Raw genomic sequence first — 18,545 nt, 5'->3', positions numbered from 1 at the left:
ATCCACCATAAGGTAAGGAACATCCTCTTTACGTTTCGTACGATGACCACGGAGAGAAAAGTAAACGCGATGAAGCCACTATTTTTTCGTTGGATTTCTTGTCCTCTTACCCTGTTGAAAGTGCAAGTGAGATTTATCGTGATTTCTCTCCCGGTAGTCCTCGTACTTTCTTCCTTTCTCGTATTTTTCTAACGTTACGTTTTCGTTCTGTATCTTTGGAAAATGTAACATTTCGCGAGGGACCGAGCGTATACACGGCGTGTCTGTCGCAATAGATTTTTGAAACTCGAGTTGGTGTATTTTATATACGATGGTAACTTCTGTGATCGATATGCAAAGCTATTTATCAATTTCACGCGCGTGCTGCGGCCGCTGGTCTGATTTTAGTTTTATTCGACCTCTGCTGCTGCGGAAAGTGTTACGCTTTATGAAATTCCAACATCCAGCGATCGAAACGCTGAATATCGGCATCAATAATCTGCGTTTATGCATTCGTCGATACGTTCGTTTGCCATTGAATGTCGCCTATTTTGGAAATAGATTATTTCTTTTGGAATTGTACGATCTCGCAAAAAAAAAAAAAAAGGAAAAAAAGGGAGGCCTTTGTAATTAACGCGAACAACTCGCTTAGATCCAGCTTTATGAATAATTTTCTACTCCTCGCAGTCGAATATATGTTTGAATTGAATTCGAACAAGAAGACACCGCTTATGTAAAGTTTCTCGTGCACGTAGCTCGAAATTGTATCTTTATTTATTCGCCAAGCGGTTTATATTAACGGGTTTCTCAAACCGTTTTACAGAGGTTCAAAAGTATAAGTCGCAGAAACTTTTATACGATAAAATTGCATGTTAACAAGATTTATCGAAGGGAAATAATTTACGTTGCTTTAAATGGTTTTATAAATTCACCATATCTCAAAAGGAAAGATTAGCCAGTCGAGTCGTTTCAAGAATTTCTTGCTTCAAATTATTCAGATAGAAAATAGAATATTTCTTCAGCTTTTTATTAAATGCGTAATTTTGTTAATTTGTAAAATATTTTACCAACAGGTCTCTAACTCTAATTTAAAGGAAACAAGTATGAATTTATGACAAAAGTATTCGCACACTCGTTGAAAAGTTATCGATATTTTAAACTGTTTAAACTTCGTAAAGCAAAATCATACCGCAATCCGTTTGACCTCATTTTAAAGCGTGAAACTTCTGTTTGAGTTATTTTTTCTTCAAAGCTATTTTTACATCAAGCAGTAGGTGGAAAAGCGAGGATAGTTTTGTCGTTGGAAATTATAAAAATTTAAACTTCGAAACTACTGAAAAAAATTTTTTTTCATGATTAGATCCATCTAATGATCTTGAAGATTGAAGTCTTCTCTTTATATCAACCCTTTAAAATTCGCTGTACAATCTATTTTCGTCATTTTATTAAACTTTAAACGTCAAAATTTATATTACTATTATATTATCACTGCCATTTAATGCTAATGTTCAAAATTCAATAAAATGGCGAAAGAAAGTCGTACAGCAAGTTTCGGGAGGTCGTTATAAAGAGGAGACTTCAGTCTTCAAGAATATGATAGATTTTGTCGTTAAAAATAATTTTTTAATGCTCTCAGAGACATTTGAAATTTCCCAATTTTCAGGAACAAAAGTATCCTTGCTACATGTAAATCACGTCTTCGATAAAAAGTTATTTTCTTCAAATTATTTTATCTTCATACTTCAAAATGAGATAACTGTATCGTCTTATTTTCTTTTGACGGTTTAAAATATAGAGAATCTTTCATGGAATGTACACTGAATCTTTCATGGAATGTTACTTTTGTCCATTTCTATATATTTTCAAAATAGGAAATTTTTTTCGGTTACACGTAAAATGTGGAGTTCGAAAATTATGGATTGAATTCGCTTCGTTTCTCCTGACACGCGAAGTGTCAGTGTGAAATACGATCAATGATCGACCAATTCACGGCATCAGCTTTGTACAAGATGGAAAGAATAGTTTTGTCCGTGGTTATCGTAGATGAATTCTACACATTTTGATTTAATGGAAATACGTGTCGCGAACCTTGAATTTGGAAGTTAAAAATTTTTTTCGCATTATTCTACTCATTCACGAAGGTAAAGCATTTCCAAGGGACTATAGGTCGCAACCTAATAGTTTTTTCGAAAAATGAAAAAAAAGGTTTCTTAATCGTTTCTTAATCTAACGGACTAACAGCGACTTTATGATTCTGGACGCGTGAATGTAATTGTAATAAATTGTCTATTCTACGTAATTTCTGTATTAGATTTCACTAATATTTCGTTTATTATGGTTGCAGCATGAGTGCGAGTCTAAATAATCAAATGATAAAACTAACTGTTAACATTATTCGAAATATAAACATCTACGCGCCAGAAACCATTAAGTCGCTGTTAGGACGCGCGTTACTTTTGTCCATCTCTATATAATAAAAAAAAAGAAAATGCTGACCTTGAGATTCAACGCCAAAATAATTTTGCGGCAGATTCTTTACATATGTTTTCATCAAATCGTACAATCGTAGAATTCATTTAGCTACGGGCAAACTTTTCTCTCCACCCTGTGCATCACGTTATTTGCCGCGATCGAACCTCAACTAGATCACTGCACACGATCAGTCGCAACGTACAGGATGAATGTACACGAATGTACCGCGCATGAATGTACACGAATATGTAACGTCGTGGCATTTGTCCGAAAACGGACGTGCAGTCACGCCACTTCCGCCGATCCCAGAAGGGACGAGCTTCTCTTTCGTTCGAAACCTGGCGTCCCTTGCTCGACGCTGTTCTAGAAACGTTATTCCCATCGAAATTGGTTTCGAGACCAATGCCCCGTTTCTCTGACAGCGGCAGAAAACTTGAAGGTCGGCCATTAAAAAATTAATTGCCGCATGCGATCTTATACATATCACCGTTTACCTGTTGCGTGTTCGTGACGACGTGTAAAAAGACGCCTGTATACAGCTCTCTGCTGCATAGACGTGGTGGAAATGAAAATGACTCTCGATCATTTTCTGTGAAAAGTTTTAGATTCTCGTTCACACATTCACTGTGATTGTACTTGGCACTCATTCTCATGCCAAGCGATGTTAAGTTTTTAACAAATGTAGCAATTTTAACAAATATTGGCTGAGCTTAACAAATCACACAGGGTATCCCGGATTTAAATATCAAGACTTCGGGGATGTGTCGAAAATTGATAAACTGGAATTGAGGAAAAAAAGTCCTTTGAAGATTTGCTCATTTTAGAGAAACAGCTTTTCATTTTCTCGCTTATTCGATGCCGATCAACTCGAGGAAGCAACCGAGTTTTTAAAATAATATCTAGCTGTAATCAGAGTGATCAGTATATTGTACAGTATATTCATTAAATAATACAAATGATAACAGATAGAATAGATAATAACACGAATAAGTAAATAAATCAATGGAAACAACGAAAATTCTTCTTGTCCACCTTTTTATCTTATTGTTAATTTGAAATCTCCAAAAGGACTTTTTATCTTGATTTATCTACGTGTTCCTGCAGCTTTGGCATTTCAATGCGTACAATTACAAACTAACAAGCGCCAAAAAAATACATAATTTTTGCATATTTTTAAAATTCTTTACCGCGTGCCATTTTTACCATTTTTGCAAACGGCGTTTCAGGACAGTTTACTCGAAAATTGACTTGGCGCTGAATTGCGTTACTAAATAGTTCGTTTCTCACTCTGTAAAGATACAGCTAGAGTTTTAGTTATCGTCACAAAACTGTCTCTCTGTTACAACAATACGACACATGGTATTTGTAAATCGAAACGTCCATAGACACTCTTTAAATATAGAATTTGTAACATTACGGCGGTAAAAAAGGAAGAAAGGAAAAAAGTAAAAATAGCGATGGCAATATAAATTTTCTCATTTTCCCCCCCCCCTTTTTTTTTCTTTTTTCGAACGCAGCATTATGTCACGGCGAAGACACAAGACAGAGCCTGAACGCACAGGTGTCTAAAACAAGTCTCGCAGGCCGGGCAATCGAACGATATTTGTTAATCGTTGCCACGCCATTACGGGACAAACAACGCAGTTTACTCGGTTAACATCGTTTGCGCGGAAGTAATGTTTGCTTTCGTCAGCGACCCTTGCTTTAAACGAGATTATAGGCCGCAAGGGCGAGCTTTTATTTTTATCTCTGTTCATCCTGCAGATCGTGATCTGGCTAATAAGCGTTTTCCGGATGTCAGGCTAACCCTTCTTCGCGTGTGACACTCTAAAACGCTGTGATATCCTCCCCTCCCCCTTCTCCCACCCTCTCGGTTGCGAAAGCTTCGCCGTTCATTTTTCTCGACGAGTACACGAGTGTCGTGTCGTAAGTTCACGTATATATTTATGTAGCTTTTTCTTTCGTAACACGCGGTTAACCTCTTACGCTGGAATAACTCGCGCGCCGAGAATTTTTTGTTTCTCAAAATTGTAATATTCAGTTTTAAGTATATTTAAGTTAAACGAAATAGGCAAAACAAACAACAAATTTATATTATAATAAAATAATATAAAGTAAAATAATAAATCTGCATTATAATAAAATAAATAACAAATTATGATTTATTACGTTTATTCAGTGATATCATACCGACGAGTTCAAAAAGGAAAGGCGACGAATTATTGCATACGGTTTTGGTCACTCGTTACGGTCCGCAATCAGTTGGTTGAAAGCGGGTATTTTCTCCGCCGAGTCATCGTTTTTTTTCTTTTTTCTTTTTTTTAGCGAGGAGATGATTTTAATGATTTTTGACGATTTTCTCTTTCTATAAAAATATCGTCAACACTGGTAAATAAATTTTTATCCTTCCGTATTTTTTTCCTTTTTCTCGAGCCACGAAAGGAAAGGCGACTCAAAGACTTGATGCTTTTGTCGAGGTAGCACGAAGCAAGAAGTGTCAGTTGAGACTTCTTCACGATCGCGCTAACCCCCCGGCCTTTGGCCGGATAAAACGAGTATCGTCAGCTTTCGCTATTTACACGCTCGCACGACGTAAACCTCCACGTAAAACTCCATTTTCCCGATGTTTATTCACGAGCGCGCGCGCTATCTAAACGACCAGGTGGTTTTTCAACGAACGGCACAATTCGCGAAGCGTCTACGCGACGCAGTATACGGGATAAAGACTTATTTAAAGTCGCAATACGCGGCACGTAGAAAATCTCTTCGACCTCAAGCTCCTTATCTGAACTCGAAGCTCGAGTCAGCCGTGTGCATTCGCATAGGGAATGCTTAACGTTTTTATTACACTTGGAAGCGATAATAGATGTCTCAGCGATGTCATACGATCTATACCGTTTGTTGGTAGTAGAGCCAGTGAATTTTCAATTAAAAATTTGGATCATCGTCTCGATCTTTCATTCGCAACATTTGTCACGTTTGAATAATTCGTTTGAAGTTCAAACTGAATGATGAATTTTCGCTAGAAATTTGGACGATCATCTTGATCTTTTATTTGCAAACGATTGTCGCGTCGATCTCGAGATATTCAATAAATTCAAACGTTTGAACAGTTGAACAATGTTCTGTAGAACATTGACAGAGACGTTAGATCGAATAGAATTATAGAACAGTGTAAAATTTAGTTTCATAAACAGTTGCTTCACTTCAAGTTGGTTACATCGTTAGATTTGTTACATATGGTAATTGTGGTGCGCGAGTAGTTCAGAATCAAATTTCACAGATTATCACGTGCACAATGTGTCACTTACGTTTAACAATGCGTTACTTCGAATGCTATTGCAGTCGCTTGTGATAAAATCGATAAGATAAATTTAAAATAATAAGTTCGAAGTTCACGATTATTTGTAATTAAAAATTGTTATTCTCTGCTTTTCACGCTCTTTATTCAAGTTTTACAGTTTGGGAGAAACGCGAAAAGAAAAATGTTTGTTAAACAGTTTCAACGTTATTGTTATCAGAACTTCAAGTTATATATAATATATATATAAAATACAAATACAAATTATAAATATAATAAAATATACAAAAAGATACAAATAGTAATATATATATATGTATATAATATATACAATGTGTATATATATATATATATATATAATAGTAATATGTGTAATATATATTACATATAAGCAATATATATACATATTATATATATTATACATAGTAATAAATATGTATAATACACGTATAATGTATGTCTTGCATAATATAAATACAATATAAAAATAATAAATAAATATAAATATAAAATTCGAAATTAAGAATTTGCATATCAAAAACATTCTGCTCGAGTTGTAGACTCATTTCTGCGTAGAATGTAATCGCGTTCGTCATTGTTCCAAAACTGTGCTACCGCTTATCGAATAGTTCCTCGTGCTTTGCGAAATTCGTTCGCGCTCCTTTGCCTCGCGCTTCACGCTCTATTCCTTCCACCATGTTCCGCAACGTTTCACACAATATATATTTCCAGTTACATAATGTTATTAACGATCTAAGCCTATTAACGGCGTCATACCCGCACACAGGGCAACATATTGCGCAACAGCGAATTACCATCGAATAATTACTGCCGCGTGACATTTCCATATACCCGGACACTCGGCTGATTGTTATTTTCGTTATTGTTCGCGTTGTTTGAATGCACTGTTGTTTCTAAACAGTCGGTACTTCCGTTGGAATTGCGCGTTTCCACCCTGCCCATATATCGCGCCCGACGACGCGATGATTAGCAGCGAGTACCTCCCTATCGAGAGTTTTAATCGTCGTTCGCGTCCGCTCTATCAATCCCACCCCGTTAATTATTCTTCGTGGCACGATGAGCCAGGATCATTTTTCTCTCTGATCGCGTACACCGTTTCTATTTTTTCTTTTCTCGGTGGAAATAGAAACACACGTTGCCCCGGGAGTTTCCATACAATCGAGAATCATATTTCACAAACGTGGTTCGATATCATCGTGGTTGGATGTCTTTGATCGTTCGAAGAAATAGAAGAATTTAGCTTTGAAACAAATTGTTTCAACTTTTTCAAATATTTCTCGATTCTTCGGTCTATGGCGATTGCACGAATCAATTGGATATTTTGTCTTACGTCGTCTTCGCAAGAATTATTTCTGATAATCGAGTCGACTCGATTCTCGTTAATCTTTTCCCTTGTCGAGAAGGCACGCTCTGGATAAACTGAATATTCGGCGTGGAAAATCGTTTTAAATACAATCGTCGTCACGACGATGCTTAACGAGCTTGCCACCAAGCTAGAAAAATCGCGCGCCAATTGCTATATCGTGCAGTAATCAGTCCTCCTGACAATTTTTACCTTCGTCAACGTTCGATGAAAATTGGCTGATAACTACTGTTTACTTGCGTCAAGTAAAATGTTGGAGTATTTGAAACTTGCTTCCCGAGCGTGTTTCCCACAAATTATGTTAGGAGTAGTGTCGTTTTCTTTAAATTTAACAAACCCATCTAGTGACAATTAATTTAACTTATCAGAATATAACCTATTATTCTAGTTTAATATATTATCTATATTCTAATTAAATATTAATTAAATTATTACATAGCTAAATATTATATATACACTTAGTATATTATATTATTATCTAGTTAAATATATACATTTAGTGTGCTTATTGTCAAATTATATTATATTATTATATTGTCGTTTTGTTTAAATTTAACAAACATTACCATCGAGTGACAATAATTTAACTTATCAGAATATAATTATTCTATTCTAGTTTAATATATTGTCTATATTTTAGTTAAATATATTAAATATTAATTAAATTATTACATAGTTATATATACACTTAGTATATTATAATATTATCTAGTTAAATATATACATTTAGTATGCTTATTGTCAAATTATATCATATTATTATATTAATTATATTATATTATATTATATAGGTTAAAACTATTAACTCTTAAATGAAATAAAATTTCACACCAATTTTGTATCAAAAAGCCACATTACTTGTGGATACCCCCCGTGATAGCTTCATTTCATACATCAACTTCGAGTCCAACACTCCAGAAATTAATTTCACGAAATTGAATGGACATTTATGCTGTGTAAATATCATGCTGGTTACTCGTTCAATTTGTCCACGTTTAATCGTTCTTCTTATGGAAGAAGAAGAAATGGAAGTTGAGGCGCCGCAGGGCATTGCAGTTTTGCAGCGAAGAAGCATTACGCGCGTTTAATTACTTTCACTTTTTCTGCTGGCCCTCTCAAAGGGTTGGCAGCATGTCAGAAACTTTTTGCCCTTTACTGGATGGGCGTGCATCGTTCCATTATTTGCATTCTGTTTGCGCTTCTGTCTGACGTGGATGGAACATCTTGCGCGTGCATATGGATCGTACATGTTGATAATGTCGCATGCTGTCCTGAATGTATATGTTTTAACACGGTGTGTATCGAACGAATTGAAACATCTCTGCCAGATGACGCGATATCTCTTTACTTTCTCGTTGCCGTTGGAAATTTCTACAGAAATCGGATTCAAGTATCAATGCTGCAACCATCAAAATGGCCAAAATGACCAATTGATTTTAATTTTTGCTAGATATTTTGTTAGATATAAAACAGTGTATTTTTAGAAACTCAAATGATTGTTCGTAAAATAAACAAAAGCTTGTGTACACTTCATAAGTATTATAAAGATTGTCTGTTTCTTTTGCTTCAAACGCCTCTGATGGAAATTTCATGCTTTACTCGTCGGTAGTTCTAGTCTTATTGATGTTATCACTGTATTATCATCTTACATCATCTATTACCTATATATATCGTCTATTTAACGGAGATGCTGTTCAAAAGATATTGGCCACTTGCAGCATGAACGTCGACTACTCTGACTTTAGCTGGACATTGTTCACGGTGATGTTTGGCGTTCTCCAGCAACGATTTGCTCTCTCGGTTACTCGAGTTGATTGACAGCGAATGAACTCACTGAACGAGCGAGGAAATCAAAAACTTTTCCTCTACTCGCTCCTCTGAAGTGGAGCGAAAACGAGCAAATCTCTGGAGGATTTTTTTCATTAGTTCATCCGAAACCTCCGCTCCCGAAGTTCTGACAATTTCTCAATTCGGTACAACACGCAGAAATATTTCTGATCGATAAGACACTGACAGTGTGTCAATGCGTGTCCGTATTAATTTACGGACTTCGATGGAAGCCAGGGTACGAATTAACGAGCAATCAAGATCCACGACAAACGAAGCTGATTCCACGTGGACGGATGTTGAGAAAGCTCGGAGCAGCTTTCTCCAGAAGAACGAGCGTCCTGCATCTGTGTGCACGCGTTCTCCAGCGGAGCTTAAATAACTGCAACGTGACAGCGTCCGCGTGAAAGGTGCACCCTCGCCGATGAAATGGAAATATAATAGGGCGAGTTCGAATGGAACACGGGAGACGAATGTATATATATATATATTTCTGTTTCGTGCATGGATTCACCCTGGTGTTCTTTTATACTAGGGAAAGCAGAACGACAAACAAGACCATGGCAGTTTTTTGTTCATTTCTCGTTGAAGCGTTGCGAGAAAAATCGAGCGTTGAATACTTGAACGAACATGCAAACCACGACTACCGAGCGCCTCCATTTTTTTTTTGTCTTTGTTTCTTTCATTTCTATTTTCCGTCCAGTTTCAGGGAATTAAAAAATTGCTAACCCAAACCTAACACTCTTCTTTTTTTGGAGGAGGGGGAGGGGCTCGATTGCTTTATGGTTTCACGCTGCGGTTTCGCGGTGTGTTTGACTTTGAACAATCGTTGAAACAGAGTCGATTTATTGCCATGGGAACGTTTCGCGTTTGATGAATATTGCAATAGCGTTTTGCTGCCTCTTTAACATTCTTTTTTTTTTTTATTTCTTCTCCATACGAATTTCGTTTATTTTCAGATTGCTAATTTTTGATCGACGGTATTATCTTATATTTGGACGATTTGACGATTTTGTATGTGGTATTTTGAATAAGATCAGCGTGGTAATTTCTTGTTCTTAATTTCTACTTCGAGAAATTCCTTCTTCTCTTTTCTTCTCTTCTTGCACTTTGCATAAAGATATTCATGAATTTTCGTACATACACAATTTTGTTTCCGCGTAGTCGGATATTATCTTTCGCTCGAGTGGAATTCTTTTTCTTTCTTCTTGTCGCCGACGGAAGTTCCTTCGCGTTAAAGTGGATGCGTTTGCATGATCTCGTTCCTCTGTCTTCCGAGACGTCATCACAATGCATGGCATGGGCCTCTGTTTGGCTTTTGACGTTACCTCGTTTCATTGTTGGACGACGCTGGAATTTTTATAGTTTAAAGAGGAACGTTCCGACGCCATGGATGCTTCTCGTCGTGTTTCTCATCGTCAACGATTCCTCGATGTCTTGACGGTTGGTCAAAAAAGTATTGTCACGTCTAGCTCTTTGGCCGTGTCTTCGTGAAAACAAACGTTACATGAGCAAAATTTGAAAATAAATATTGGGTAATACTCATAAGTAATATCGCTTTTCGATACTGCTACAAAATTTTATTTAATTTAAAAGTTAATATAATCTGCATCATTATCGACAATCCTCGCCCCATCTCTCTGACAAAATTTCTATTCCCTTTTCCCAAAGTGAGAGTGATTTTGGAGCAAAATTACTTAAAATTTTCTTTTGAAAAAGTGACTCGTGCCACTTTTTCGAAATAACCTAAAAACTAAGTGGAAATACACTGAAAGAGAATACCAAGTGACACTAAATACTAAAAACTATATTAGAATACTAAACGAATTAACCTCTTGTGCCGGAATGACGTGTGCCACGCGCGTCGTGAATTTTTTGTTCCAAAATTGTAATATTTTCTCAGTTTCAAGTACATCTAAATAAAACAAATTATAAATTTATATCATAACAAAATAATATAACAAATAATGTAAAATAAAGTAATAAATTTGTATTATAATAAAATAAATAATAAATTATAATTTATTACTTCTCAATAATTTCTATCCAGTGATATCGTACCGACGAGTTCAAAAAGAAAGCGACAAATTATTGTATACGGTTCGGTCATTCGTTACGGTCCGCAATTAGTTGCCAGCGCAAGCGGTTAGAAACAGAATACAATAATTTACACCGGCCGAAGGTTAAAAAATTCGAGCTAGCTGGATCGATCTCTCAAAGGCGAAATTCCAATTGTGTGTGTGTCTGTATGTGTGTTTGAGAATGCATTCGATATCCCTTTTACAAACTTCGTGTACAAGCTGCATAATCTCGTGAAACTTGGAAAGACAATGTTGAATCTGCGATGCATTATTAAGAGTCGATCGAGGCATGATGCCGCGCCGACTTCGGCTCTGTAGCCTTCTCTTTCAGATCGCGAAGTTCTCGCCGATGGGTCACGAGGGCGGGTGTCGTTCAATTAACTTTTAAATATTTGCTTGGCGAAGGAGAGAGAGAGAGAGAAAGAGAGACGAACGGCGGGGATTTTAATCGCAAACCGGGTTTATTCTCGCGCATGTACGCGGTCGGATCGACCGGCGAGAAAGAAAAAGCATTGAATAGCGGAATCTTGGCTTCCATCTTTCCAGGCCACGACCTGGCAGACACGCGTGCAGCCATTGGAATTGGGATTTTTGAGGTCTTCCCTTCCCCCCCCCCCCTTTTTTTTCTTTCTTCTCTTCCACGATGGAATGTTGATTGTCTCTCGCCTTCGATATATCCTGATATGTCGTTGTCTCACCGAGGAACTCGCGTTCGAGCTCGCATACTCGCTCGAGTATTCGATTTACCCCGAGCAACCAAATATGTAGATAATTCCTCCTTTACGCGTGAGAAATTATTTTGCACTTTGTGAAAAATTGGAGGATATTATAGGCCAAGGTTGTAGTGTCAATTTCAGGTTTCACAATTGATCGTGTCTATTTAAAAAAAAAAGCAGTGAATATTAAACAATAAAATTTTCTCTGGAATAAAATATATTCACGAGCAGAGAACATTCTAATATACATCCTGCTTTGCACGTCCAGCGAGAAAGATTTTTTTTTTTTTAATGCAACAATCAAGATTTCATTTTATTCATAATTTGTGTTTGAATGTTGTATGGTTTTCATAAATAATCAGGAAAATTTATTAACATTTACTTCAATCAAAATATAGTTTTTTAAATATATTGTTTAAACATAAAACGTTTTTTTACAAAATGGTATATATATTAAATTCGTCGTTGAAAATTCTAATTTCGATTTACACGAAAACGTATCTTCTGCGATATTTGACAAAATATGTTCCGCACCCGCAACTTTGAGGGTAGCTTTCATCCTTTTCAACAAAGATTGCCGATAAAAAGAACATATCTGTGTATCAAGTACTTTTTCAAAAACTACATTTATGCGAAATTTCATCAAAAATCGGTAATTCACACACTCCGGTGTGTGTTCCTTTGTCAGTGAATTCAGAGACACTTCGAATAAATTTCAACGTTGGAAAATTCCTTCTCGATGATCAAGCTCGCCTAATTTCAAATCCTTCGCGCACTCTCGCCCCCTCGTTAATCCACATCGATTCGAATCGCGAACAAGTGGCAAACATCGCTCCCTTGATTTATTACTTGCCCCGGCTGTAATAGGCGACGATTAAAAAACTCGGAAGGTTAGATGCGCCGCTAGATGAAAGGCTCGCTGACGTTTCTCACTCGATACAACCGGCAGATAGTTGGCAAAAGCCTCGGGTACAAAGCGACGAAAATAAAGTGTAACGATATTAAAACACAGTTTTCGCGTCGGCGAATATGCATTCGTTCTGACGCGTTTACCCAGTTCACCTCGAGGTGTTTCATTTCAGCGTGAAAAAGAAAGAAAGAAGAAAGAAAAAAAAAAGAAAAAAAAAAAGGAAGAAAAGAATGAAACACGCGATACACTTTGTGTAAACGGAAGTTGCACGCGCACAGTTGGCGTTCATTAGCCGATCTTTGGGATATAAAGTTGCTTTAGCATCGCGGCTAATGCACGAGCTTGTTTGAGCGGCATTATTTAAAAGTTTGCATTGCAGAGGGTCGATCCACAAGCTGTTAACCTTCCACCATTCCCATACATTTTTGATGTAACTGCTTGTGCACGTATGTATACATATATAGAGTACACGCCCTACACGTTCTATTAGACCGAATCGAACTCGTTTCAATTTTAAATAACGCAATTTAACGAAATAATTTCGTGCCAAACATGCTCGTATTACGATATTCGTCGTTGCCTGCAACGCACGCACTTGTATTTCAAATTTCATTATCTGTACGTACGTTGTAATTAGAGTCGAATCAAGTCTATTTTACATGTACATCCGGAACATGGCGCGTTTCTACAAATAATTTTCGTAGCGGTTCGTTATGGTTTTCATCGTTGTGCAGCATACCTGTATCTCAAATTTGACGATCCGTGCAGTATTGCAATTAGAGTCTTGTATTTGTACGTGCATTACACGCTCGTCTGGAATACGTATATTTATCGATTCATTTTCGTAGCAGGTTTTTACGATTTTCATCGTTGTGCAACATGTACATACACATACTTCAAATTTGATAATTTATGGAATGTTAGGATTATAATTGAACCAAGTCTTGTATTTACACGCTCATCTAGAACACGTATATTTGTCAAATAATTTTTGTTTATTAAGATTTTCATCGTTATGCAACACACTTATATTGCAAATTTGATAATCAATATGAATATTGTAGTTAGAGTCGAACGTGTACATTTTGTTACATACTCATTTGGAATACGTGTATTTATCGAATAATTTTCGTAGCAGTTCATTCCGATTTTCACTGTTAAGCAAATATATATATATATATATTTTATATATAAAAATAGTAAATATATATATTTTTTTTCACCGTTAAGCAAATATATATATATATTTCAAATTTTAATTTATAGAACGTTATAATCATAATCGAATCAAATCTGTTGTGTTTACATGCACATTTTGCATTCATCCGAAACGCTATTTATCAAATAATTTCCGTAGCAATTAAAATCGACGTCATTACGCACGCCAGCAAATTACAAATTGACACGATAAATCTATTTATCATATTTATCAAATAATTTTCTTACGAACTACGATCGATATCGCATCATTACAATGCGTTAATTGTAAATCAATCCGAAATCTATTTATCACATTTATCAAATAGTAATTCCCGTAGCAATTACAATTGACGTAGCACGTTGGAAAATTTTATCTCGATTTAAAATGAGATTCCCTTTCGTTCGAACAATTCTCCAATTATACATTTTTAGTCGTGTGATCAATGCAGTTCAACTGGCATTTGCAACACCGTGTGCGCGATACAGGGTCGTTCGGAATGTCCATTCGCAGCTGATTTCCTCCGACATTAGAAACAGCTGGACCGTCAGGCTTTGACATATTTCCGCAACTATTCAGGCTCGTTTCTGCGGTTTGATAAATCTCAGCCGTCCGTGCAGGCTCATTAACATAATAGGGGTTAATTTCGAGGAAACAGACGTTTCAATGTACAGAGTTTCGAGGCTAGCTCGTGTTTTCGGCAGTGCATGTATCGAAGAGAAAAAGAAAGAAAAATCGTGGAAAAATAATAATGTAATTATTGGAAAAATAAATGTAATGCATTATAATAGATATACAGGGTGGTTCGTTTAAGTGAGGCGTTACATTAAATATCTTTTCGAATTCTGATGATGTGAAAAAAAAATTTCTTGCCTAATACGAATGGTTAATGATGCTAATAATTGGCAGGAATATTTTACTCGAAGTCACTTTGGGTAATATTTCTTGAATTATTGGAAGTTGAAGTCTTAGATAGATTTCAGCTTCACGTGCTCGTCAATAGAGAAGCAAGATTCTAAAAATTTGCAATGTGAATTTTCCTTGTTGCCACGACGTCTGACGCTCTAAATACCAGCTTTCGGTTGGCCTCTTACTATTTCACTCCTCTCATAAATCCGTTTCGGTGAAAACAAATACATTCTTCTCGCGAATGAATTTGCTTTTCGACTAATTTCAGAAAGCCTGATGTCAAGGGGGGGCAAAGTTCGGGAAAGTTCGCAAAGATCGTAAACCAGCTCGTTCCTCGGGCCTGATCCAATTTCTTATACCTTTCATCGAGTTTATAAAAGGCCAAAGATAATTACCCAGTTTCACGGAACGCCTGAGTACCAATAAATTTTCACTGAATTTTTTCCGAAGTTTCAGCGTTCGTTCCTGCTTTTGGTTATAAATGCGTTCGTTTAATAACCACCCGGTCATTAAGAGGGTATTCTGATAATTCGGCTTAAAAAAAATCAATTTTTTTTTTACATTTTCTTAAAGTATATGCTTTCGAAAATGTCTATGTAAAAGGATTTGTTTGCATTCGTAAAATTAGCAAAGTTATAGATGTTTAAAGGAAACTGTGTACTACTCGCAACGTGAGTAAGAATATTTTTATACAACGGGTAACAAAAACTTTAAACGTGTTTTTCTCAAAAAATGATATTTTATTTTATATTATTATTTATTTATTATTCTTATATTATTATTATTTTATAATATTCTATTTTTTGTACTGCTCGATTGATTGTAAGTATAAATATTTTTGTACAACGGGTAACAGAAACTTTAAACGTGTTTTTCTCAAAAAATTATATTTTATTTTATAATATTATTATTTATTTTTATATTATTATTATTTTATAATATTCTATTTTTTGTACTGCTCGATTGATTGTAAGTATAAATATTTTTGTACAATGGGTAACAAAAACTTCAAATGTGTTTTCTCAAATCCATACTTTTTAAACTGGCTGACGTGATATCTCACGTTTTAGTTGACCGATTGACTGGAAATTTGGAAGAGATCTTCACCGAATGTACCTTTATCGCATGAACCACGGATTTCAAAATCTGATGTTTTCTTCTATTTTTGTTTACCACCCAAAAGACGAAAAGCACAAGGAAAATCGATATTTAAACTTCAAAATGCTGCCATTTTTTTAATTTTCCAAATTTCGCTGTTTCTTACTGTGTAGCTGTTTATACTAATTAAGATGCATTTTGGTTTTTTAGTTTCAAATAACCAGATGGACCGGAATCACGTCAGCCATTCAAACCCATTTTTAAAAACATGCTTTACCTAAGGCTATATAATTTCATCTTCATTCATTTAAACACGAATAAATCTGTGTGCGAAAACTGCACACTAAAATGTATCATGATTTCCTTAAAAAAAAATCCTCAAAAAGTAAGTTTTTACAAGCCGGTTTACCAGAATAACCCCTTAATCCCCCTTTTATTGACAAATTGCCACGTTCGTTGCAACTTTTAATTAGACGTCATTGTAGCTTGTGAACCTTGCGCTGGCCACTGTTCCCTGTTGAAGTGAAATTAAGTCCTTCGTTGTACAAAAGGCAGAGCTTTGGGCCAGCGGTGTCACGTGTACTAAGAAAGGAACGTGGGCTAAGTAAGCAAACGTGTTTTCTCGCTAATTGAGAAAATTCATCAATTAATCGTAGAAAAGTCGCTGAAACTATGCTTCTTTCTTCTTATTTTTTACTTGCAAAGGAAACTTTTGCAAAGCCAAAGAAAATCTTATCCACAAGCTTCTTCATTTTCTTTAGAACCAACCGTTCAACGAGATAATATTTTCTGATAACATTTGGTATCGAGATGTTATCTTACAATACACGTGCCTCTTTATTGGACGTTTGAAACAATTCTCGAGATGGAACACGTCTCGGACCGAGAGGGATGAATCTCAACGTTACGTCGGATGTAACATGCATCATTTTTCGTAGAAATTCCCTTTCGGGAGTGCGCGCGATCAGAGTCAGAAACGGGACACGCTGTTTTCAACTGGAAATTCACTTTTCACTCGGAGATATTTCCCGACATCTTGAAGAGTGACACACAGCTCGAGGACAAAATTTCTGATCGTCGCTCAGTTCGGCTAGTCATTAAAGGACAATTAGTGATAAAAAGTTGGTCGACGAGAGCCAAAGCCCTCGACTTTTTGCTCGAGTTAATCTCGAAAGCGTTCGTTCATTAACGAAAGAAATTCACCACTGCTCGAGAGTTGCCCGAATTCTTACATTTTTCTTTCGAGCCGCTTCCGACATTGAAAGTTGTTAGTTTCTGGAATCGGGAATATTTTCGTTAAATTTTCTAAATTTTCCAAGTTTTCCATGTATTATATTTCGTCGTTACATTGCCGTGGTTCATGAGGGCTAATCACCGAACAATTCGCCCAGTGGTGAAAAGTAAAAGTGACCGCGTTGTCCCGGTCGATTCTGCCCGCGAGAGGTGAAACCTCACGCGACTCATCCCTTGCGGGGTGAAAGCCAGGCTTCACCTCGGCAGCAGTGCTAATTTAAAACGCTGCAATTCCCCGCAACTAGTTGCATTCGCCTAAATCATCTGTTAAACGTACGGATCTAGCCTGAAGCGAATTCTGTTTTTAATAATAAGTACAACATTAATGAAAACGATTCAGTGGAGTCACGACACCTGACGCGTTTGTTCGTTAATTCGGTAAATCTCGGATAACGTTCTTCGTCACGTTTAGCAAATTTAGTCAGCAGTATTGCACATTTATTTTGTAAGTGCGACTAATGAACTTTACATTGTCGAAATGTTTGTTATTAATCACGGTTGTCTGATCGTTCAACCTTTACCGGTTCAGAGGTTTCGATCTGAAACCACGTTTTCTTTTTTTTTTTCACACGATCTGATGATTTTTATTTGAAACCAACGGAGATCTTTATTTTCAATATTTCAATACTAATATTAACTAATATAATATTACAGTGACGTGCACTGGTGTTAGTTTACGTAGTTTATATTTAATTTATTTAGGGTGTTCCCGAAATCGTGGTACAACTGAAAAAAGAACAAAAATTTTTCGTAAGACGTCTCTTTTTCGAGTAAATCGAATTTGAAAGTTTAGGTATTCACTTGAATTTAGCTAATTCGTAGATTCGACAGAAAAGAATAATTACAACAGGAGATTATTCTCAGAGTAATCTGGAATAAAATTTTTGTATGGAATGCTTTAGACCAAGTTTGAAAGTCGATAGTAAGAAATAAATAAATAAATATTGTACAGATACATATTTAAAGTCCATTTTCTTTCAAATGAGTCTATAAATGTGAATCTCTAAACATATGTGAAAACATATGAAAAAATTTTACTTATTTTTGCACGTAGGATTTCGAGGTCACTCTATATTTGTTAAAGTTGCACTTTAAGAAATATGCCAGTAACAGATCACGGGCGATATTTGGCAATGTTCTGATCACTCGATTTTATCGTGCCACAGATACTCAGTGGTTTCAATAAGAAATCACACGTGTTAAATATGCAGTTGCAGCTGTGATTTTACTTTTTTAATTGAATCTTCGAAAATACGAATTTTCATAGAAATCTGCAGTCTAATAATTATTAATATATAATATATAATTATATATTATTAATATATAATTATAATCACTATCAGTTTCATTGACCGATGAATCAATGTTAATGTCTTG

This window comes from Frieseomelitta varia, unplaced genomic scaffold (assembly GCF_011392965.1).
Source record: "Frieseomelitta varia isolate USP_RPSP 00005682 unplaced genomic scaffold, Fvar_1.2 scaffold_215, whole genome shotgun sequence".
Classification (NCBI taxonomy): Eukaryota; Metazoa; Arthropoda; class Insecta; order Hymenoptera; family Apidae; genus Frieseomelitta; species Frieseomelitta varia.
The sequence above is the reverse complement of the archived record's forward strand: the minus strand, read 5'-3'. Positions refer to the sequence as shown.